Genomic DNA, 24,863 nt, shown 5'->3' with positions numbered 1-24,863 from the left:
CACGGTTCTATTTCTAGACAGAATTTTAAAGCCTTGACTACCTCAAAAGAAAATACTGCAAATTTCTGCACATAAGTTATCTCTGTGAAAGAGAAGAGACTGGTAATGAGTAACCTTTCTCTTTTTCTTTTGCCTCAGAACATTTTAATTGTGTTCCAATTACTTCAACATATTTAATATACTTCCAATATGTATTTGTACAGCATGCAGGCAAATGATTTTCCAAAGTCTTATACAATATAGTGAGTCATAAATGATTGCTGTTCCCACTCTCCCCGATCAAGTGTGAGTCATAAAGTGGTAAAGTCTGTCTCCCCAGAGCGCTGAGTGAAATCCACCTGATTCCAGGCAGTCGGTACAAAGCTGACAGCTGAGTGGCACATGGAGATCCCTTGGCTGAACGGTGCATATCTGCCTACACATCTCTTACCTGCTGTGAAAAAGGGGCATATCGCAGCCTCTCGGGGCATGCCATGTCGTAGTGATTTGCTGATCCCAGCACGTCCTGCAGCCGCTACAGGGAGGTTCTGGCTGTGGCTGTGCTCCAGCTGTGCACCCTGTCTCTCGGTTATGGGGGTGGATTTCCTAACCACTCTTCATCTGGCACTAAAGTTTCCAAGTTTTTGGGCTGTGCGCAGGGACAGATTCCAGTTTGACTCAGTACCTCTGCACGGCAGTCACCCCCTCAGCTGCGTCAGTGGGGTGGCAGCAGTCACCGAGTGGGTTTTGGCAAGTTGCTTATAGCTGTGCACACACAGAGCCTTTGCTCCCCACAAACACATGCTACATGAAGAGAAGTCCCTTGAAATCAGATGCCTCAAGGTGGGTGGGATTTGCTTCCTTCCGTCCCTGGAAAATTAAAGCTATTTTCTTTCCACAAAGGAAGAAAATATTCTGTGAATTGGTAGTGAAGAGAAAAATACACCTTTTAAAATGTTCATTCCAGGGTCCATGTTAACCAGACCACAAAATGATCTTTGGGCATACAAGACTAACAAGTCCTTATCTTTTGTTGATAAAATTTACCAAAGTACTCTCAAGGAAAGTTTTTTACTTCTTAGTGTACTCAATACAGGTTATTCTCAATAATCAGCTATAAGAATAGTATCCTGGCAGTCAGACAACATCACAGCTATTGCTGCCTGAAGTTTCAAGGGTGCAGATGTATCATTATTCATTTTTGCAGATATATGGGAATAACAGGTTCTTCTTGATTTTGATATTCCCAAACACCTCTATGCTGCAGTTTTTAATAGCTGATCTTTATTCTGCTGATTGTTGTGAAGACTGCCTTTCAGAAGCAGATTGACCACCTCTAGCAATGAATGAAGGATCAGGTAGGGTAGCAAAAGTTATCTTTTAAAATACTTTGTAATGTACCTCTAATTAATTTTCTTTCTACATTTGAGCTTTTTGACTTGTATCCCTTAATAATTTTAACAAAAACATACCAGTCAGGGATCAAAACTGTTCCCCTAAACACATAGCATATAGCCTTTCCCATTAAAAAATTGATAGTGCAAAACCTTTCTTATACAAATATTTTAACATTTTTATAACTTTCTTCAGAGAAATAATTGCATTGGTTTCAGCATACTATTCATGCACTTCAAATGTGATTTAGCTCATCTAGTTTTGATAATTTTAATGTTAGATGTTTAGTTTAGCCAACTTTCCTAGGTTCCCTCTTCAGTCAATGGAGAGAGATATTTGCCTCTGGAGGGGTGATTCATAACTCCTATCTTAGACTTCTCCCTCTCTCTATTGACAACAGAAGTGTAGCCTAGACAACTGTGTAGATTAGATTCCTATCTGTTAGATTAGGTGAGATAAATTCTATTCTTGGCCATCTTTGTGTATGCAGATTTACAGGATTGTAGCTAAATTGTTTAAACATCTGAAGTACCTGTGGGGGTTGATAGACTAATTGATTTATTTAAAAGCTTTCCAAACCATGAATACAAAACAAAGAAAAATCATCTAGTTCTTTTATGGAGAAAAAAAAAAAAAAGGAAAACCATATAAAATATTTTAATATTTGCCTCTCAAGTGTGAGAACATGGTAACATGGTGCATAAATTAGTAACAAATGACAGTTAAGAGATAAATTTGCTAAGTGTGTATAGGTAATGCCCCAAATACAGCCTTGAGTTTTTAACAGCTGTACATGACTTTAGCTACAAGTTTTAATACAATGGGACAGAACTGACATCTTAGCCATTCATGCTTCTTTCTGATGAGCTGTCTCCATTCAGGCAATGGACAGTGTGCTAACAAACAGGGTGACCAACCTTCCACAGATCAAGAGTAATGAAAATACAATTTACTGCCAAGGGCAACCGGCTTTAAAATGTTCTCTGTTTAGCATTTTGAAGATTTTTTTTTTACTGTGAATGCTAACTGAATAACCTAACCAAAGTTCTGGTCTATGCATTGGCAGTCTGCTTGATGATAAGCCAACAAAAGAGAAATGTATAAAGATTAGAGAAATCGGAATCCTCAACTTTCAGTTATTCTTCCTTCCACTACCTCTTTTCTAGCCTCAGACCTTCTTTTTTCCTTCTTTTCTTAGGTATCTCCCCCTTCCTGTTCTGACTCTTTCACTCCTTGGCATTCCTGGTTTCACCTATAGTTTCTAAGAACAGAGCTCATGCATCTGGGGTGGCTGAGCTAAATATCTGCCGACTCAGAAACTCTGGATGGGTAGCCACTATTATTGTTTGGGTAGAAAGATGCTGCAGCTGCTGTTGTTTCTCTTCCACCTTTGTCTCCATCTACCTAGCTAAAAAAAAACCTACTGGTGAGGAGTCCTTGCAAAAACCTAGGTCTTTACTGTAAAGAAACCTTGGCTTGCAAAATGCCTTTTGGCTACCAGGGAACCACATGACCATGAGGTTTGGATGCATGTACATTGAGTTAACCTTGCAATATAAAAAATGCATATATAAGGCTCCTGACCTGTGGACCCAAGTCAACTCAAAATGCCTCAGGCTTATTCTACAAATTCTGAGGTATTTTCCTACTATACAGCCTGAGCGTTCATATCATTTGTACAGACTTCACCCATGGTATTCTGGCAGCTTCAGGGAAAAGAAAGCAATTTATAGTTTTAGTTTCATACACATCAATTCAGAGCAGCTCTTTTAGCTATGATGTGACCGAAGGCCTTGGCAAAGGGAAAAGTGAGAATGGGTTTTATGGTATCAATGCAAAATGTGTAAATAAGGTGTGATTTACCCACTGTGATTATTTAGACCTTTACTGCAAGGGTTCTGTGGATATCTATTGCATGTACACATGATTTTGTAAATGAGTAAATACACTAGATTTAGTGCTTGAGACATTTCAGCTCTGACATGTAACCCAATACTGAGGAGAGAGTCCACTGAAAAGTTTCTTTAAACAGAATGTAAAGTGTATATAGATTATCTTGCAATAAACTTCTTAACTTAATCTTGACATTCACATCACATGCAGGTCCCAGACCTTGGCCTTTGTCTATGCTCAGTTTCTTCATCAATTTTCACTCAGACAAAACTTTAATACACTCAAAAATTATGAAAGAAAAACCTCTGAATATTGTCCAGACATGAGATGAAAATTTCTTTTCCAAAATGAATTAACTTCCTAAAAGACATGTTAATTGTACATTAAGTATTTTCAAATTTTCCTGCGAATCAAAATTGTTAGACTGCGTTTCCTAAAGGCTTTTTGTGTATATGACATGATTTTCCTTTCTTTCACAGCTGAAATCTAAAAGGCAGTGTGTGATAAGATTAGGAGTGTACTTCATTTCTGACTGTTTTGTGGCACAACTGTATGACTGCAATAATTTGGAGAGCAAGGCAGAGACTTGATGCCAGCTGGAGAGGCAGTCACTGCATGATAGCTCTCCTGGTCACTCCTTGCAGGGTCTCCATTTGTTCTCTTGACCATCTCAGGAGCAAAGTCTCCTCACGTGGGCACCTGAAGCCCTGTGGTAGAAATACGTAGGTATGTGGATGTGACAGGACACGGTTACCTGGATTGCTTTCCTACATCAAGGGTCATTAGACACATCTTCTGTCCTCAAAAGGAGTGTTTTTTTATTCCTGCCACAGCTAATTGTTAGGCCTATATGGAGTATTTGGTGCATGTTTGTGTGCCACGAGTCTCAGCTAGTTGTCTTTGAGTCATGCTATTTCTTACCCAGAAGAGAGGGTGGGTCCCTCCTCTGCTGATGAAAGAGCTGTACTTGGAGTGTGGAAAGAACCTCAACTTGAGGTGACATGTCTTTTGCCTGTATTTCTGCTTTAACTCTCAAGTTGTTGAACATCCCAAAAAAAACCAAAAAAACAAGGTAAGTGAAGAGGAAGGACTGTGAATGATTTGGGCACAAATCGTGGAATTTGGGAGACACATTTTTTTACCACTGCTCTGGAAATATATATCTCTCAAGCACTTTGTCAGGACATGAGCCTTGGTTGTCTGAAATATCCTAAGCAGGTTGTGCATCAGAAACAGAATAAACATATTAACACAAGCTAATAAATCTTGCTTCTTTGCTGAGCAAATTGCCTGGGTGGGTGGAGCTTGGATTAAATGTAGGTATTTTGCTTCTGGTACTGTGGTTGCTCTTTCAGAGATAATTTAGGTATTTCCACATTGTATCATGAGAATAAAAAATATAAATATTATTTATACAAATGTATAAAAATAAATACATATAATTGTGTGTTTATGTGTATCTATAATTGTTGATGAGTGCGTTGATATATATGTAATTATTGATGTGTCCCTGCTGGTAGCAAGGCAATAGTAGTACTTCCATCTCTCACAAGGGGCTGCAGGATGTACTAAAAATTGTGAGGGACTGTCATAGTGATTGTAACTGTGCAAATGTATCTAATTGTGATGTGCAATATATGATTTTTTTTCCTTAGTCGTTTTCTCTCCATGTACTGCATAACTTTTCTTTTAAAAGCTCTAAGGTAGGGACAGAGTAGTTCTTACATTAACACTGTATTTTTTCACATCATTTTTTCTCTGCTAAATAGCTTTTTCAGAAGTAAGAGACTACTTCAGAAAAAGCTAGTAAAAATGCTGAGAAATAAGAGCATGAATTCAAGAAACATGCACAATTGGAGAGATTCCAGAAGAAATCAGCAGGAATGATCAGAGACTGAGAAAATGTGACTTTTTTTTTTTTTTTTTTTTTAAGAAACGCTGAAGAAATCAATAGTTTTTAGTTTAGATAATCCTCAAGAATGTAAAAGTTAACTGCAAAGGGGAGCAGATTTTTCTCTGCTAGGGAAAGCACATGCAAAAATAATTTAAACTCAAACAAGGAAAGCCTTAAAAGCTGTTCTGAGAAAAAATGTTTTTCAGGAAGGGTATCTAAATCTGTATTTCCATGCCATGGAAAGTAAAAATCTGGAAGGAAGGAAGGAAGGAAGGAAGGAAGGAAGGAAGGAAGGAAGGAAGGAAGGAAGGAAGGAAGGAAGGAAGGAAGGAAGGAAGGAAGGAAGGAAGGAAGGAAGGAAGGAAGGAAAAGAGAGTAAGAGAGTAAGAAAGAGAGAAAGAGAGAAAGAGCAAAAGAGAAAGAAAGAAAGAAAGAAAGAAAGAAAGAAAGAAAGAAAGAAAGAAAGAAAGAAAGAGAAAGAAAGAAAAAGAAAGAAACTGGACCTTTCTGGTTAGAAACATAAATATTCTATTTTTTGAGATATAAAAACTTTAAAACACACTATTTCAGCTGCTGTCTTTAAAGAATCCTCACTGAGGTTGGTGCTGAATAGGACAAACCTTTAGAGGCATTTTCCTATCTACTTCTTCTGGATACCAAGTGGGTACCTGTCCATACATCTGGGCAACCCAAACAAACATTTTTTTTTTGTCAGTGCTTATTTTTTCAGTGCTGATTTTTCTTGATGAGAATTTTACATTATTTATGAGAACATTTCTATTTTCATGACCATTTAATCTGCAGACCATTCTGTTCAGATTTGACCACCAAAAGCATTTGTGAGCATTCATTTGTGCTCTGCATAGATGTTTGTTTAGAAATGGAAGTTTATAGTGTCTCTGCCCTTCAGCTTTCTGCTAGTTCTTTCTGAAATTTTCACAACTGCCTGTCTCTGTCATTGATGATGTGATAACCTATAGATCTATTTGTATACTTTTACAGGCAGAATGTCTCTGTACATAACAATATAAATAGATTTCCCTGGGCTTATTACCTGTTACCTAAATTGCCAGGTGACCAGAGGTACCACAGATTATTTCCTTTTTCGTTTTTCTCTATAAATTTACCTCTTACATGAGAGGAGCTAAGTACATACATTAACAAATATATTTCAGTGTGTTGAAAGGTTTTATCCGTACTTTGGGAGCATATATGCAGATGTTGCTTATAATTACTTACTCTTTGTTTATATGAAAAATAGAGAAGTCAGTCCAGAACTAATAACTAACATAGACAGTATAATTTAATGGTAAAACAACTGTGGCATTATGACAGCTTTTTCTTGCACTTATGATTAATCATTTTTCTATTAAGTCTGTTGAGAGGAGCATGAAAGCAATTCTCATCCTTTGTCACTGCTGATGTCACCAGTTTCAGCTTAGCAATTTCAACAGATATCATGCTTTATACTTAGACTGAAAATGCAGCCCAAAGGCTGCTAGCAGACCTGATGCAAACCTGTTGTTAAGCTCTCTTCTGGAAAGATGTCACAGTTTGTCATATTGATTTTAATAAAATCTCTTGGGTACTGGGCAAAGTTTCCCTGAAATACCTGTTTTGAGTTGGAAAGTGCCGTTGTCAGCATGGTGTCAAAGCTGAGCAGGGCTGGGAAAGGTTTAAATTCTAGCTTCTAATATCCAACACATCCATCTGCTCATGGGAATATATTTTCTTACATACTAATGCTTCCTGTGAACAGCCTGTCTCCCACCCTGGCAATTAAAAGCATTTCCCTGCCATCCCTGGCCTCATGGCAGTTACCACTCATGCTGAACAGCAGAGCTCCTCTCTCCCAGTCCAGTCCTCTCCCTCTGCTCCCCTCCTGCTCAGCCAACATCCCTCTGACTGGGGTTTTGGCTCATCAGCCATCTTTAGCACACCCATGTTCACAGCCTGCTGTTTTTGAAATCGTGTCCTCCCTGGGCTTTCAACATGTCTGAGGGATTGCTGTCCTCATTCTCTCTCCGTGTTTCTTGATAGGTTCCAGATCTGATGTTGCACTCCAGATCTGCCTCAACTAAAGTGTCATCCTGGCCTTTTTTCCCAGTCACATAATTTTCATGCTGCTGTGAGAAGCTACCGTCTGCTGTCTTTTCTCTGTCTGTGGTACCCAGGTCTTATATCTGTTTCTTAATTTTTCAGAGAAATCCCTTTGGACTACTGCCCACGCTGTTCCTCATGCTTGCTTTATAAAGCTCTCCAAGGCTGATTTGTTCTTTTCAGGTCTTCCGTGAAAACTCTTCTGTTTAAAAACTTCTGTCAGAGTTTGCCAGACCACAAGGCCACACATGGAGAACTGTGCTGTCTTATTGCACTATCTCCTGCATCTTTTTCAACATTTTCCTCTTCTAGTCAGATGTAGTCAGTTTTGGGCAGGTACTACTTCCAGTTAGTGTTCAGTATATTGCTGCACACCACTGTACTGATACTGCTGGTATCCCAGAATAATTCTTTGTGCACTGGTCAGCATGTATTCATATAAAACTTTCTTTGTCTAGCTGGAGGTGAGTTCAGGGTGGGCAATATAAAATGCTGCAAAAAAATTCCCATTGGTAGAAGTGATGCCTTACTGACAACGAGTATGTTCTCTTAATCTGACTATGACATAGGAATTAATAATGTTTTCCCTCTTTCTGTGTTGCTGAGAGGAGGAAGGAATAGAATGAATGTGCTTTTTGTTGCTTGCCTCAGACAGCCAGAGGCAAATGAAGCTGACTTTCCTAATCACATAGATACAAAGCGGGTAGTTTCCCACACAAGAAAACCACCTACATGACTCAAAACTCCTTTCTGTTCAAATGCTTCTATTATTGCTTGTTTGGATAACTAGGAATTTCAGCAACACTGAATATGATTCACCCTTGACAGGGAGAAGGGCAGGAACATTGTGGCCAGCTTCGTACCACGGTAGGGACAGTCAAGTCACCTTGTGAGGTATGTGGGTTCCAGCGGATCCGGCAGTGATTCCCAGCTCGCATGGCCAATGTAAAGGTTTACTGGAGGCTTTATTTTCTGTGCAATTTACCTCTTACTATTAGTTCAGTTAGGAAACAAAGGTCTTAATACTGCTAAGTGCTGAGATCTCTGGCTGTTGTCCAGATATGTACTAGACATGTGTGAGTCAGACCATTTCTTTGGAATTGATGATGTGCTTAAGACTTAAGCACATGCCTAAGTAATTTACTGAATTGGGACCAGAAAGCTTGGCAACTTGCAGGAGTGAGCCCTAAACCAATCCAAGCACTAGCCCCATCCTCTTTCATAATAACTTCAGCTTTAAAAAAAAAAATAAAAAAATCTTTGGAATAAAAGTTCCCCTTTAAGTTGATAATTCAGATTTTATCTATTTTTTAGTAGGTTCTGCATAGGCTACCAGATATCTTGCACAAATGTTTTTTTCTGACAGACTTACAAAAGTTCTGTATTATGGGCATAACTCATAGTATAGATTGGTAACATATGTTACTCAGTCCAAAAGACAGCAGATTCAGAGCACGAAGGACTGAGATGCAGCTACTAAATTCAGATAAATCTTCCATCATGCCACCTTGTACTACATCTGGGTTTCTGTTTACTTCTGATTTCCATGCCCCAGTTGACAAGCTCTGAAATGAAACTAAGCTACCTTATATTATTGCAATTAAAACACAAGTTGTTAAGCTGACGGTAGTTTAACATTTAGGAATTCTGACAAAACAGCATTTGGTGCAAAGTGTTTCAATGAGAAGGATTTGCCTTCAAATATAGAAATGGTTTAGATGTTACACACCAAATTCAGAATATTTAACTGAGAATTAGTAAAATACTGGCATATTTAATCAAAGTTTCTGTTGATTATGCCCTGAAAATAACATTTCCCACTTCGAAAAGTGTTTTGTGATGTAGGGAAAGAAGCACAAATAAAATGTCCTCTGCTTACAGTGTTATGCCTAACTCCGTTAATTCCCATGGTATCCCAGATCATCTGCATTGGCATTTCAGTTGGAAATTCAAAGGATAACAGACATATGGAAGGCTGGAAAAATTTTTAATTCAACTGTCCTGTATAAAGGAACTATGACCTAGGAGTATATAATTTTTTCCTTGAGTAAGGAGTAGGACAAAATGTTAAGAAAAGCCTACTTTTAACAGAAGAATAAATATCTATTTGTTGCTTAGAGATAGCACGATTTTTCAGGAATGTACATCATTGAGCAGTCTTGGGATATTGTCTAATCCGTTCTGTTGTCATACTGTAACAACTCCATATTGATACACCTTTGAAGACAATAGGCCTGGGAGTTAATGCTGTGCAGGCCACCTTCTTACCTTAAGAAGAGAATAAACTACATCTTCATAAGGCGTAGCTTTGGGAATATTTTTTCTTTAGGTATCAGAACAATGGATGCTGTATTCTGAAGTAGTTGGCCAGTTTTCATTTCATTACAGAGCTACATATATCACCTGAATATGTATGCAGGAAATCTGTCCTAAAGACAGATTCCTTTTTATCTGTTTATTCAGTTTGAGCTAAAATGAAAACAACGGTATTGAGCAAGAGTTTTCGTGTCGTACTTCAGAGCTGAACTTTTCTCAAATTGTGCAAGTGAAGTCTTCCATTTAGCTGTCCTGTAACACTTGCATTTCGTAAGGTTATGGGCTCTTTTGTGTTAGCCTGTCATGATTTGCAAACTACTGTGGCAATCAAAGGCCCTTGCCTAGATATTTTTTTCTGGTTCTAAACATTTTCTAATTCTCGCAGACTGATTCACAGAGTCATACAAATAAAATGACAGGATGGAGTCTTGGTTGCTCAGCTTCTCACTTATGCAGCACAGAAAGGGCTGGATGACTCTCCAAGAGGACCTGGCAGACCTCAGGACTACTGAGTTGTGTCAACAAAAAGTTGTACAATCAGAGCCTGGAGTTCTCTTGCCCTGGAGGCTCATGAGGACAAGCAGGTTTACCTCACACAGCATTCCTCCTCTGCTGGAAAGCAGTCTCGTATCTATCTGGCCGGGTGTCACACTTCCTACTGCACCTTGTTGGCTATGACAGTTAGAAACAAGCACCTCTGAAAAGGGTACTCCTACTTCTAGGGCAAGACCTAGGTCATTTCTCCAGGTTTCTGGAACACACTGAAAACTTGATTTCTGAGACAAGTCTATGTACAAAATTCACATGTTTATCCATAGAGAAAAACAGAACAACCTTTCTCATTTTGAAATATAAGTGAAGCTTAATGATAATGGTGCTAATGGGCAGGAAGAAGGGGATATGAAAGATTGTCACCTTTTGTAAGGATGCTTCATTTGTTAGGTATGTGGTAGTTGTTTTTCATGGGGTTTTATGGAATTCTTGGCCATCAAAGTCAGTGATGCCTCTTTGATTCCTTGGGTCACCAAGAAAATGCCCCCTTTTTTTTTTTTTTTTTTTTTTTTTTTTTTTTTTTTTCTGGAGATATGTGAAGTTTGTAAAGCATCAGTCTCTGGGCTCTTTAGAGTTTTGAGGCAACAACTATCTTCAGTCTCTACTATGGCTGATAGCTTAAGAAACTTCCTTACAGTTTAACACTTCTTTGTTTAATACTTCTCAAGGACAAGTAATACTGTAAAGATCCTGTTTCCTGTCTGCTTTTCATATGAATTTTTGCATAGATATTACCTATAAACTGGCAAGTCTGGACATTGTTACTGTACTCCATGCTGAAATTTGCAGGCTGCACAGACCGATACTCTTTTAATATACTGGTTAAGATTTTGTGGGTATAATATCATATACCTGTAGTCTTTTGAAATATATGGAATTATACCACTTCACACTAATAACCCTGGCCGGTTTCTTTTGCAAATGAATGCTGACAAATAAAGTCAGAAGAAATATACATTCACAAATATGATCATCATTAAAGACTGAGAAATTAATTCAAAGTTTCAGGATGGTAAAATTGGTCTATGCTCTGCATGAAGGGTGTGTGTACTGATTTAGGACTTCAGACTTCGGTGCGTGGCTTCAAAAGGGCTGGTGCTCAAAGGAGATTTCTTTGTCCTTTCTTTAGAAGCATGCTATTGTTGCAAGGGAAAAATCACATCCTTCAATACCTACAAAGAGTCTGGCTGTACCATCCACTGCTCATGTCAAGTAGTGTCTTATGTAAGAAGTTCCATTCACTTCAGTTTAAATACTGATGTAAGTAGAGATTATCCAAAGCAAGCAAGGTTTGTAACAGCAGGCCATAAAAACACACACACAAGGAATAATACTACAGAGGCCAAGATCTTCGTATTCACACCTGGCTATGTTCTTAGAGAGTGTTTAAAGGGTGTTTTCTAACACAGAGAGTGTTGTCTAAACAACAAGTGAATAAAAATATCCCTAAATCGTAAAGAGCTCTGGCCTTGTATGTGAATTGTGAATTCATATTTACGGTAGTATCAAGGGATAAGAATGTTTTGAACCTATGGTGGAAGAAAAGGAGAGAAGGAAAAAAAAAGCTTCAGTGTGGAGCTTTGGATTTTTAGGCATTCTTGAAAATATTGGAAATGGCAGTTTGGAGATTTTTTTAAGCTAAGTGGATCATGGCTTTCTTTGGAACAGAGACTTTACAAATTCCTTTTTGACTGTCATCTGCAAATCATTTGACTGCTGGTAAACAGAACCCTCTATGTTGTCCTGATAACAGAAGGAAGGCTGGAAACAAGGAATTCCACCCTTAAAGCTGTTAAGGTAAGTCTAAAATTGATGTGTATTGGATCAAAGGATAGAATACTTTCCAGATGATCTTCTGTTTCTTCTGAGAAAAAGAAAAAACTAACAGCAGAAACCCAGAAATCATTTCCAAGGTGTTCAGTTCCAGCTGCTGAGCATGGGGATACAATTTACAATTTTGTGTCCTAGGATGAAACCTAAATTGCCAGTAAAAAACACTTTATATTGCTTGCTTGTTCTTTTACTACAAATTAAAAGTTACAGTCCATCAACAGCTATAAATGTCTGGTTTAGAAGGAAAAATCAAATGAGAATAACCAATTGAAATTATTTCTCTGTAATGTTTATTTTACAACATGCTTATGTATGAAAATGACAAGGCCAGAGGAGGTTCCTAAGTTAAATGAATCCTTAAATTTTATTGTTGGGGAAAGTGGAAGCTTTTAGTATAGTCAGAGATTATACTTCTAGGGACATATTAGTCATTACAGCCTTGGAAAGTAAATAGGAATGTCAGCACAAATCAGCATCCATTTAAATTTCAGTATATGCAAGCCACAGAGGGAAATGCTTCTGGTATTTCATCTTCAGCCCCCTAAGAACTTATTCTAAATGTGGTGAGTTCGTTGGCCTGTGTAAAGTGAATGTTATGCTCTCAGATCCATTCCTAGGAAGCAGTGACCACATCAAACAAACAGCGAAAACATCACCATTACCATCACCATTAACTTTTCTTCTGTCTCAGTGAAACAGAGGAAGGATAGGATTATGATAGAGAAGGAACCGTGTTCTCACCTTCTGTGTAGCACCTCCATATCTGACTTAAACATAAATTATTACAGGAAAACTTCTATCAGCATCAGCGTTTCAAGTTTGGGATTATTTGCAGGGTGGCAGAGAGCACTGACTACACCCCATTTGTGTGACACGAGGAGGGAAGGTGTGATGCAAGTACAGATGGTCCTTGCTCACTTTGGGACTGCAGCAGCTTCTTTATGGGTGTTTGTCAGGGCTTTTTGATTAAAAATAAGATTTTTACCTGCACATTTAACCTCTGTAGATAGCTAATTGTGATCAATAGATCTTTGTGTTGTGGTTTTGTGTAGAACTCCGGCTGTAGACTCCTCCCAGTCCTCTTTCCTAACATGCTTGTCTCCCATCCATCTCTCTGTCCCTAATGTGCTCATCCCTTTCCATGCAGCAGCTTCCTCTTCTGCAGTGTTTGGCTCCAGCATGGGAGGGTGCTGAAGGCACAGGAAAGGTAGCTTCCCTGTTTTTTGGAGAGTCTTGACTTTTCTCGAAGACTGACTTGTGACTTATGACATAACATAGCTTGTTTTCACAGGAACAACAGAGGAGACATCTTACAAAAGGGTTCTTTTCCATCCTATTTCAAACCTATGCTCTGAAAAATAGGGAACAGGAATTTATCAAAGAAAAGATAACTAGAACTTTTGTTATGTTGGTCAAATGCCATATTCTGTCCACCACAATTTTTGGAAGGGCACTCACAGATTTATTTGGCGGAAAAGATACATAAATCCTCAAAGCCATACATCCACAGCGGTGGATGGAATCACACAGACTGCAGTGAAAATGGATGATCAAGAATAAAGGCAAACCAGAGCCTTTAGAGTAGAATTGTTGAACTGTTACTATACTTTGCTATCATTGAGAACCTTCTGTTAGTAACCTTGCATCTAATTATAGTAACAAAATAATTTAAAAAAACCTACACCGCCCTAAATTTCTAATATACATTTGCCACTGCAGCGTACTGTACAATATTCCATGAAACCAGAGAAAAAAGTCTTTTCAAGATTGGAATTTTATCATTCATTCCAGTAAGTTCACTCTTCACTGAAAACATGGGAAAAAATGAATTAAGAACTCTAATAACCAGCCAGCAGGAAATACAAAAATAAAACTAAATTGATGTCTATGCTCTGCATCTATATGGCTTCCTTTGCAGAGAGTGTCAGGCTGCAGATTCTCCCAACTCATTAGTATGGAATCCTAAATTCCAGTAAAATTCCCCCCTCCCATTTTGCTTGACCTTCTGCTACTGCTGACCTACTGTACAGCTCATCTCAGGCCTAATTCTGAGCCAGATATAAGTGGGACAGATTTTCTTCAAATCTGATATAACCAGTGCCACCTCTTCTAATTTTAAATTGAAGCTGCCAGTACAGACATTTGCAGATCTGTAGTTTCAAAATAAGTGTAGGGCATGCTCTTTCTCCTTATTCTCCTCAAGAGGGTAACAGATATTTTCATAGTTGTTCCCAGGAGTCCATTAGTAAATCTGAATATCTCTGGGTTGGGGTCATAGGAAAAGTTCAAACTGACATTCCTGACAAATGCGTCACTAGTAAGATCCAGGCTCTTTCTGAAAATAAATATTGACAAGTATTTAAGGTGATATTTCAGGACATGAGGTGTTGGCTAAACATAGCTTGTTATCATGATGTTCTTTATCTGATTAAAGAAAAGATCTATGTACTTTCTAACTGATGTGAAGGCAGTTTAAGACTGGATTCTGTTACTACATATTGTATTGCAGGAGGTTTGCTGAGGCTCATATCATCAGAAGCCCATATTAGTGCATTATACACCCTGGTGCTGATACTGCTGCTGATAGTGGTGATATCATTCCATTCCCACTCTCAGTTTCTTGATGCTCTCAGTATACATTTATATTCCCTCCAAAGCCCATTAACCCTTTTAATGAACAATCTCAATTTGTTTTGCTCTTTAAGAGGATGTCAAATCACAGATTTCTACCCAAATCTCAGTTCACATCATTCAAATTCAAACTCTGTAGTTTCAGGCAGATGTAGTCCTTTTCATTTCCTCTTAAACTGGTGGTGTTATTTTCAAGCAGTATTGTGTTCTATAGTGCATTTACAAGAAAAAGAAATACTCATCTTATGACAAGAGTCTCCTGTGATACTAAACATTGTACAAATCTCTGCAGCTATTTTAAATGCAGCCCTCTTTGAAGGATCAGGTAATGCAGTTTCAGACTCACTTTTTAAAAACTCCAGTATGGTAATGATTATAAAGAATATTTTTTCCCCTTTAGAAAATATTCTGAGTCTCAAACAGGCTAACAGTTTATTAGTAATTTATTTTCTGTCCTCATTAGAATATGGCATGTGGCAGTCATTTCCCTGGCTGCTCATCACAAGCATTCAGGAGGATTAAGTACTGAAAATATTCCATTTCTAGAACACTAATGGTGATAAAAATCACTAATATTTTATGAAGGTTTGTTTTTGTTTTTTTTTTCCTGGCAGGTTTTCATTCAGACAAGAGGAGTAAGTCATATAAAATTAACAAATTGCAGTTGACAGTTTATTTCAGTCAATCATGTTTTGCAAAGGGCATCTCTAAGGAAATCCAAAATATTTTATAGCTAGTCCTTTTGAAAAACAAACCTCTGACTACATGCTTCTGCAAGGTTTGCCTTCCTGTGTCTGTGTGTATGTGGGTATACAAGGGCATACTGGGTCTGATTGATTGCTTTCTTATTCCAGTTTTACCTCCTGCATCCAAACTGATTGTTGATTGACTATAAGGGGTTACAGCTCAAGGTAAATTTTAATAGTAGATGAAGCTTTGAAAGAACATCTTAACATTACATTTTATAATACTGCATGAGCAAAAACATTTGGCATATAAAGTACCTCACCAAGCTGCATCCACATATCCCATCTGGTTGACTGGGGTTCATGTTGTTTTGTCATATCATAAAACATCGGCTTTCTCACTTCAGCTGTGAGAAGATTTAAGGCCAGTAAGCCTTGTCTTTCTCTGCAGAAGCATAATTTCCTTCTCTTCTAAACGGTTCCCCTTTGGTTTCTTGTGCTTATGTCTTCTTTTTGCACTGGAGAAACTGAACAGGGAAGAGGGTGTAATGGATATACAGGGAGCCCTACAGCTGTATTACTGATTTTTGAAGACTGTAAATGAGACAGAGACTATTGCAGAGAGGCGATGAGACTCTGAAGCACCTCAGGGCCAGAAAGGATTGTGCTGGGCTTGGGCAGGCACATGGTCATACAGTGGAGGGGGCTCATGGAGCTACAAGCATGGGCACAGAAAGATAAAAGTAATTTTAATGTCTCACTGAGAAAAATAATCATATACACAGAGGCCAGACAGGGGGATGCTTAAAAACAAAACACACAAAAGAGAGTTTGAAGATATTAAGGTAAGGCAGAGATGGGCCCACCACCAGAACTGTGACACCACAGTTTCCCTTGGAAGACTAGAAACCTCATGTTTCTGGCAGAAGCCTGAATTTTATCATCAAATTTCCTAGTTGCAGGTTTTACCTATAATCAAGAAAGCAAGTGAAAGGTAACCACCATGTAGTCATATTTCATTTCTAATGAAAGTGAATTAACTTTAAAACGAGATACGTATTTATAAGAGCCAGAAGAAATAGAAATAGCCTAGCAGTATTAGCCACATATTTCAGCATTCTTAAAGCCCTTCTGTTCCTTAGTCAACATCTGCAATATCCTTGGATGCTAGCAACTGTTTATTTTCATTATTTGTCAATTATGTCACCCAGTATTACCTATTTAAAAGTTGGCTGACTATTTTAAGCTGTTTGTCTAGACTCCTCTTGTATTCAGTGAGGAAACACAGGTCAATTGCCCCTACTGCCTCTCTCCACTGATAGGGACAGTTTAGATGAATAATTTTGACTAACTCTAACTTTCTGATGCAGAAAATTCACTGAAAGAAATTGCACCCTTAGTAATTGGTGAAGCATAAGAAGCTGAAAAGGAAGGTAAGAAAGCATGCTGAAAATAAGATTGGAGAACACAGGCACCATAGTTCAAGTTAAAAAGTCTTATCTGTTAGTTTCTAAAGAATATTAAAAGAAAATCAGTTAAATTCATTAATAAAATAAATAATCTAAGAGGCAAAAATAATTATAGGGATCAGAAAAAAATTGAGACTGACTGTCTGACCAAAAATTAGATTTTTACTTAGTTCCAAGGGGAGGTGACTAAATTCTTAACATCTTAGATCAAACTCTGCCTGAACTCTTTTCATATAAGATTATTGAAGTTATGAGTACTGCATAGGTGTGAAGACAGAACTTGAATATCATGTAGTGTGGTGTGAGATCATACACTTTACCTGGAAATTGATAAGATGGCAATAAAATACAGTTTAACTATGTGATTCTTAAAATTCTTGGAGAATCTGGAATGCAGCCTTTCTTCAAGAGTTGTGAAATGTTTGCTTATTGGTAAAAGAGAAAAAATACATGCTGAAATCCTCAAAGTTTCAATCTGCAAACGGCTTTAATGCATTTGGCAAAGGCTGTCTTTAACTGTTTAAAATGGAGTGTTCATCCTTCTGTTCTGGCATATGGAAAGGCCAGAAATGGGGAATGGAGCTTAGCATCCCGGCTGGGACTCCTTGGATCGCCAAGTGCAGAAACATTCTCTCCAACAGTTTCAATTCATAAGGAAAGGTGATTAATTGCTAGACTAAGCTCCACTCTTCTTTCCAATAAGTTCACAGGAACTTAGATAATTTCTCCAGGAGCAGGTTTGGGCCCTTTGGCAGGCTATGTTTCCCATTTTTAATCTGCTTCAAAATTTAACAGTTCTCCTTTAAATGCTGGAATTCTGCTACCCATTACTATGGTTACAGTTCCTGAATCTTGACCCATTTCACTTTCTTTTGAATGTAGAAGTAATAACATTAGCAAATACCACTGTGCTGAGTTCTCATCAAACAGGATACAACATGTTAATGCTAGCTGGGCTGTAACGGATATCTGTGCTATAGCAGTAATTACTCTCATTTAGAGTATCTACAGTTATTAGACTTGTCCTTCATGGTACAATAAATGAAAAAAAATCATTCATTCAAACTGGGATGAAAAGTGTATTTCAAATAACAAAATCTACAAGTCAGGTTAGCAAAAGATTACCTTAAAGAAATATCTTTTTCATTATTATTTCTTCAGAAAACAAACTGCAAACTCTTAGTTTTATTAGCATTAAGAACAGACATTTTTTATTATTCTTATTAGCAGCAACAAAGCAACAAAACATTTATATTAACATGGTAACAAATATTCCCAGACTAGAGCGACACTATACTGAGCAGGAAAACAAGCACTGGTTATCATATGTTACCATATATTTCACTTTTATAATTACTTTCACCAGAAGATCTGAGGACATGTGTCAGGTGAAATGCACTTAACCGGAGTGAGATAAATTAGACCCCTTCTCCATGGGTTCCCATTTCCTTTTACAGCCTCAGAAAGAGCAGCAGGGTAGTTTGTAGGGCAATGATGTGCCGTGCTCTGACTCAAATGTTATCAGACAAAAGCAGCACATTTTCTGATGTTAAACGGTAACACATTGAGAGTCTCCTGCTTCATCCCACCTGTGCCCTCCTCTCCTTTTTAGTTCATGCTGTCACTGGGCGCTGTGTGGCAGGTATTGCTTGCTGGAAGGGCCACGGGTTTGTGTGGTGAGTTATCTCCATTCAGCAGCAACATGTGTCAAAGTGAAGTCTGACAGCTGTGTGGAGGACTGGAAGACCTTTTTTGATGAGATTGTGAAAAAAGATAAAGAAGTTTTTTATTTAAAGCTTACATTTTATATGATGGTAGAGCACCCTGTTGTGTTTTCTACTCTAAAGCACTTCCATCATATTATAAAATAGTAGCGTTTTGGGGAAGAAAGTGGTTAAGCAAATGCACACAGTGAAGTGCACTAAAGACCCTTATGTTTTACTTGCAATTAACATGTGGTCAGCTCTAGATTATTGGTGCAATAGGGTGTGTGTTTGTGTTGTCATAGTGGTGAAGGGACTATGGGGTTGTTTTTGATAAAATCTGCTCACATGCTCCTAAAATATGTTGGCAGTCCAGGATTCCTGCTCTCATAGCTTCTGTGCCTAAGCATACCTCACATTCTCACAGTTTGCATCACTTCCACATTTCTGTAGGTGCACTTTCATTTCAGTGCTACTGTTGTCATCTTCCTCCCTGTTCACTTGTGTGCACCTCAGGGACTTTGCCAAGAGAGCCTGGGCCAATGTGTGCACACATGAGGGATGGATTAAATCAGGGGTGCAAAGCTATTAAACCAAACATGCAATATGACTGCTGTCAGAAGTGAGATCTGGAAATGGGTCGATGAGAAGAAGCACAACAGGATGATTGGTCTGAAGCTGTTTTTACTGTAACTGTGAGAAAAGTGTTGCACATCTGCCCCACAGATGGCCAGAGCTGGAAGACCGTTCCTGAGTGTGAAGTATGCATTGCTGCTTCAATTTAGGATATATGGAGGCTTCAGATTGAAGTGTGATTGTAACACATGTAGCACATACCAAGCTAGTTTTAATCTAAAACTGCATACTGTAGGATACAGCTGCCAAGGAAGCGTTCAGGTTTACGTGGAAGCATGCTTTGCTCACATCAAAACCAATGTTCTGGTGGGTTTTCTTCCATCGGTAGTGGGACAAAGCAGATGATCAGAAGATTAGAGCTAACCCGGTTATGTCTGTATGTGCACCAAACCTATGTCCAAGTTGCGTTGTAGAGATAGTTTTCCTATCTGTCAACACACAACGTTGGGTATTGCTAACCTATATTTACATAGAATATCCTCCAAACTGTAAGAGTAGGACATATATATTTATGTTCAATGAACTCCAAAGAAAAGACGCAAAATATTCCACAGTATTTTATTTCACAGAACGTTTTCCAATATACATGCATATGAAAAAAAAGGAAAATAATCCACCATAAAGAAACTTGAACATTGCATTGTTCTTTCAGGTTACAATTTCAAGGGTAGATGTTATCAACCATGAAAGGAAGAACTAGGACACACTATCCATATTAGCAAAAGAAGAGGTTGTCTTTACTGTGAAAATCACGCAGCTGTTGTCCTCAAGAAACAAGGGAGCACTTTGAGCATGAAAAATTTGGAGAGAGGATATGAGAGACAATACTCATAACTTTTTAGTGTGTTCCTGACAAACATAGGTTTCATGGATTTTTACTTCAGAGATAACTAAAAGCAACTCAATATTTGATAGCCACATATGAAACTAGGCCCTGACATCAGAAGTATTCTGATGATACAGACAAAATATTCTTTTTCTCTAAAGCCATACTGCTAAGACTTGGGGTTCTCTTATCAGCACGTGTCTCATGGTAAGTACCTGACCAAAAAAACTAACATTTTATCATAATTAAAATTTCCCCTTGTTTCTCCCATCCATGGATAATGGAAACACTAAGTGTAAGAAGAGCTCAGTGACGCAGGCTTCAGAAAGTAACTGAAGAATCCCATTTCTGTCCTGAAAAGAGAAGTCTATCTTAGGAATGGGCTAGACAGACTTGTCATGGATAGCCTACGCACATTTATTTCTTCCTCAAAGCAAGCAGATAGACTCCTGGATCTTTGAAGTCTCTTCCAATGCTACACTACTACGATAGCTTTATTTGTTTTTGTTTGTGTTAAAGGGATTAAGGATGCTTTTGCTAAGCATTATACAGGATCTAGAACAAAGAGAGCTCTTTCTCTGATGAATTAAGTTTCCCTGCCCTAAGGGTCTTAGAGTTCAACTACAGAAAACACTACACAGATGAGGAAGATGTAAAAAAAAGTTCAAAATTACAACCACCACACTCCAGTTGGCTTTTCAGAAACAGAACTTCAACATTTTTTGCTTATCTCCTGTAAGACCATCTCTGATTTATCTAATGTAAGTGATTGTTAATATAAGAAGACTACTACGAACACACAGGATTAGTGATCATTCTCATCTCCTTTGCAATAGAATTTCATAACTTCAGGTAAACTGCTGAGTAAATTTTGTCCCCTTCATGAATCTCACATTTTTCTTTGATAACTACCATTTCATCAATGCAATTGTATAATTGTTAATGCAGATCCTTGAAGACAGAGCCCATTTTTTCAACTGTACTTTGAATAATTGAAATTCAGAGCTGGCCTTTCATTTTGATCTAGTATTGCAGACTTGCCATCAGTCTCTGGCCTACGGGCAATAGCACTGAGCAGGAAATGAACTACAGTCATCATTAAATTTCTTTTTTTTTCTCCCTGTAAACTAATGAAACATGTAGAAAACAAAACACTGTCTTGCAAGCAAAATCAGAACAATTAGTTGCCTGTGTAGTATGAAATGGGGATAACTATGGGTCAGGTGTTGTTAGAGGGTGACATTCACTGGCAGAGGAGGGCAGGAGGATGCATCCTTGTCGCTGTGGGCAATAGCTAAATAGTGAGCCAGGCAGTGGTTGTATAATCCAGTGACTCCTCTCCGAAGAGAAAAGGGACTTGCTGCCCCAGGTCCATGGAACTGGAGACCAAGGGTGCTGGACTGAGGTGTAGCCTTCTGCCTGACAGAAACCGGGGAAAAAAGAAATGGTGCAATACAGGGTACAGGGAGTTTTTAAGAGCTCTTTAGACAGATGCAAGTTTAACAGTCCAGAAAGTACAGACATACTTTTGAGCCCAGGTTATGGTGTTTGATGGTTCCTGAGAATGTTTGTCCTGTCTTGCCATCATCAGATCCATTTCATTAAAATTCAGTTTTAGGTTATTGTTCTTCACTGACACTATGTGAGCATCTGCATTCAATGGGAGGCTGAGCGCCCTCTATGTTGGTGTGATTTGGAAACCTGCTTCTCTCCAGAGCTTTTACCTAGCTTTTGTATAGAGCAGAAAAAAGTGCTGAACTTCAACAACACTCCCACACCCTTTTCTTGAAAGCAGCAATGAGATCATACAGATGAATTTATTTAATCTAAATTATTTTCAAATCTTAAGAAAACTATGATTGCAATATAGAACACAAAACATGAACATTTGCTTTTTTTTTTTTTTTTTCCTGTGCTAGATTAGGCATTGAGTTATTATGGTATGATGAGTTAAGACATGAGATCTTGAATGAATTCTGAATTAAAAATACATTTCCATATGTAGATGAGCAAACAGTTGTTTTGACAAAATATATTATGAGTTCAGCTTGGCATCACTAAAATAACCCTACCAACCCTTTTTCCTCTCATAGTCCTTTGAAATGCAAGAACACCTTATATTTTAGCTGTCATCTTAATGGTAGATATTATTATAGGGGAAAAAGAGCTAATATCAACTGCTTTTAATTTAGGCAGGATTTCTTTTACATGAAGACAGTGAATTTTTCTTCTATAATCATTTTGACTGGAAGTCATAGGGCCCTTGCCAAGAAGTTTCAATTATGCTTTTAAAATATAAATCCTAGGAGTCTTGAAATTACAGGGTGTGGGTAGCGATATGTTAAATGTTTTACAAGTGAGGAGAAATTAGTGCATTTTGGCTTATCCTCAGTGCTGTTAAGAAACAAAACTGTTCTTTTGTTGTAGGTAAAAGCAGTTCCTTCCAAAGAAATCTGCAAAAACTGGAAAGCTTTTTCATATAATTCTGTGAAAATGACACACAGATAACTTCAGAATGTGGAAAGTAAAGCCAGCCACAGAGCCTCACCCAGGACATGTTTGTCAGGAGGACATGGTGTAAACACAATGTAGGATGTTTTGGCCGCTCGAGCAGCCATGGGATTATGTGGTATTTGGGTGGGGGAATTTGAAAACTACCCCCTTGTCAGGTATGAAACTATTTCCTTTTGTCAGTTTGAGGTTAAGCATGTGCCTGGGTCGTTTGGGTGGAGGACACTAACGGTTGCAGTCTTGAAGGAGAGGATATTTCAGCTGGGGCAGGGAGGATTTCTCCACACCTTATTGTTGTTCATACCAATACTGATTGGGACAAAATATGCTGTGTCAAGAGATGGTATAGGAGACTATTGATAAAGCCTTCCTTCAAGGTTGGCAAGTTACGCTGCAGTCCCCCTGTCACTAACACTATGTTTCATAGTGATCAATAGCAGAATCACTCCTTTATGAAACAAATGTGATCCAGCTTGTCTTTGATCAGATGGCTGTACTTCTGTCACATTAGCCAGAGCACACATGCCAGAATTTATTTTGGCATTATGTTTTTTTCCAAAGATAGGAGAACAAATAGTATTAGCTCTGGTATTAAGATGGAGTGGTGAAGATGAACAATACCTAAGCTGGTACAAAGTCTGTTGGTACAAAGTTACTCCATCAGACATTTTTGAAAAATTTGAGCCCATTGAACAAGATAATATAGAATCAGCCTTTTATATCATATGGCTTTGGCTTTTTGAACCAGTATCAGGAGCTCCAGAGCCAACATTTGATGTCTTGTACACCTATGGCCTCAGGAAGTAGAACACACACAGATCCTAAAGTCCTATGATTATAGGTACATAAATCAGTGCATTTCAGAATAACTGACAAACTTTCCAGGCAAATATAGCAAGAGTCACATTCAGGATTGTTACTGACTCTTTCTGAAATGGGAATATGAAATCTTTCAGGTACCTCAGTTCTTAGGGTGGTCTGTGACTCACTGTTGAAGCAGAGCTTAAAACCTAAATGGACTCTTCCTTTTGGTAAGCTTTCTCAAAAAAAATGTGTTGAATTTTTCATTTTTCTTTAATTAGCATTGACAATAATAAAGTGTTAGTACTTCTCTAACCAAATCTTTAGCCTTTGGAGTACTAGAAGAAAGCAACGAGAGTTTACTGTTCCTAAGTGAACTATGTCAGACTGTAATCTGTGGGAGGCAGGGAATAAGCTCCTGTTGCACTTCTGAATGCTAGAAGCAAAACGGTCTACAACTGGGATTCCTGAGCACAACTGCAAAATTACAAATCAGCAACAACTTTTAATACAGCCATGACTTAATTAAAATTAGTACACAGTAGGCTTCACTACTGACATTGGAGGAGCTGATGAATGGTGGCATATGACAAAACCACCTTCTTCCATTGAACACAAATTACTGAGCTCAGTCCAGGGGCAACTTGGGGAAATATTAGGCACCTGTGATAAATAGGAGATGAAGATTAGGTAATTTAATGGTCTCTTCTCTAAAGTCTGTGAATCTAGAACTGATGAGTAAAGATGTGAATTGGATACCCCAAAGTGTAGACGCTCACCCTGAGCTTGGTGATGTTTTTCTCTTTAAGGTTTCTTTTTCAAGGTGATGTGTGTTCGTTATTGAACTACCGAGAATTTACCTGGATATGGTTAGATTTTTTTGTGAGTCTCAGGCAGCAATTCCTGACATTTTTAAGACTTCCCTGGAGCCAAGGGGAGCTAGAAGTACCATATACCACCCACAAATTCAATGCATAGAGTGTCAAATAGCAAAGATCATGACCAGCATCTACTATGAAAATTTGGCATTACCTTCTTTCTCCCTCCTCTTTCCAAGGTCATCCAGAAATGGATTTCTGTTATTCCTGTTTCCTAATCTTTTGTTCAGTAGGGCATGTTTTGCTGCCTTGCTCTTGACATTTCCCAATTCAACAGGATATAACAGCTATTACAGAACCTCACAAATTAAATTTTAAGATAATCTGAGAGATTTCTTTAAGCAGGTAAGATTCTCATCTTGCAATTTGTTTCACATAGATAGGGCTCTGTACAGGATAACACTCACAGGGAACAAAGGATTAGGGATGCATTAATGAATATGAAAGCTGTCGGATATTATAAGCACCACAGCTCTTTGTCCTGTTATATCTACTTTTGATATCTGGTAAGAACGCCATGATCCTGACCTAACAGAAGCATTTGTGTGTTCCATTCATAAGACATTAACATATTCTTAGTATCAAAACCATCAAAACAGTTTTATAATTTTTATATTTGTTTTCTTTTTCCAGACCGTCCCAAATGATCAAGGAACATCTGTTTGTGCTGAAAGCTGAGCTCATATTTAAGTATATAGCTAAGCAGCAGCATTAATTTTTAACTTCCTTTATGGAATAGTTCAGAGTAAGTAAATCTCAG

This window comes from Athene noctua, chromosome 1, assembly GCF_965140245.1.
Source record: "Athene noctua chromosome 1, bAthNoc1.hap1.1, whole genome shotgun sequence".
Classification (NCBI taxonomy): domain Eukaryota; kingdom Metazoa; phylum Chordata; class Aves; order Strigiformes; family Strigidae; genus Athene; species Athene noctua.
This window is presented reverse-complemented; position numbering follows the sequence as displayed.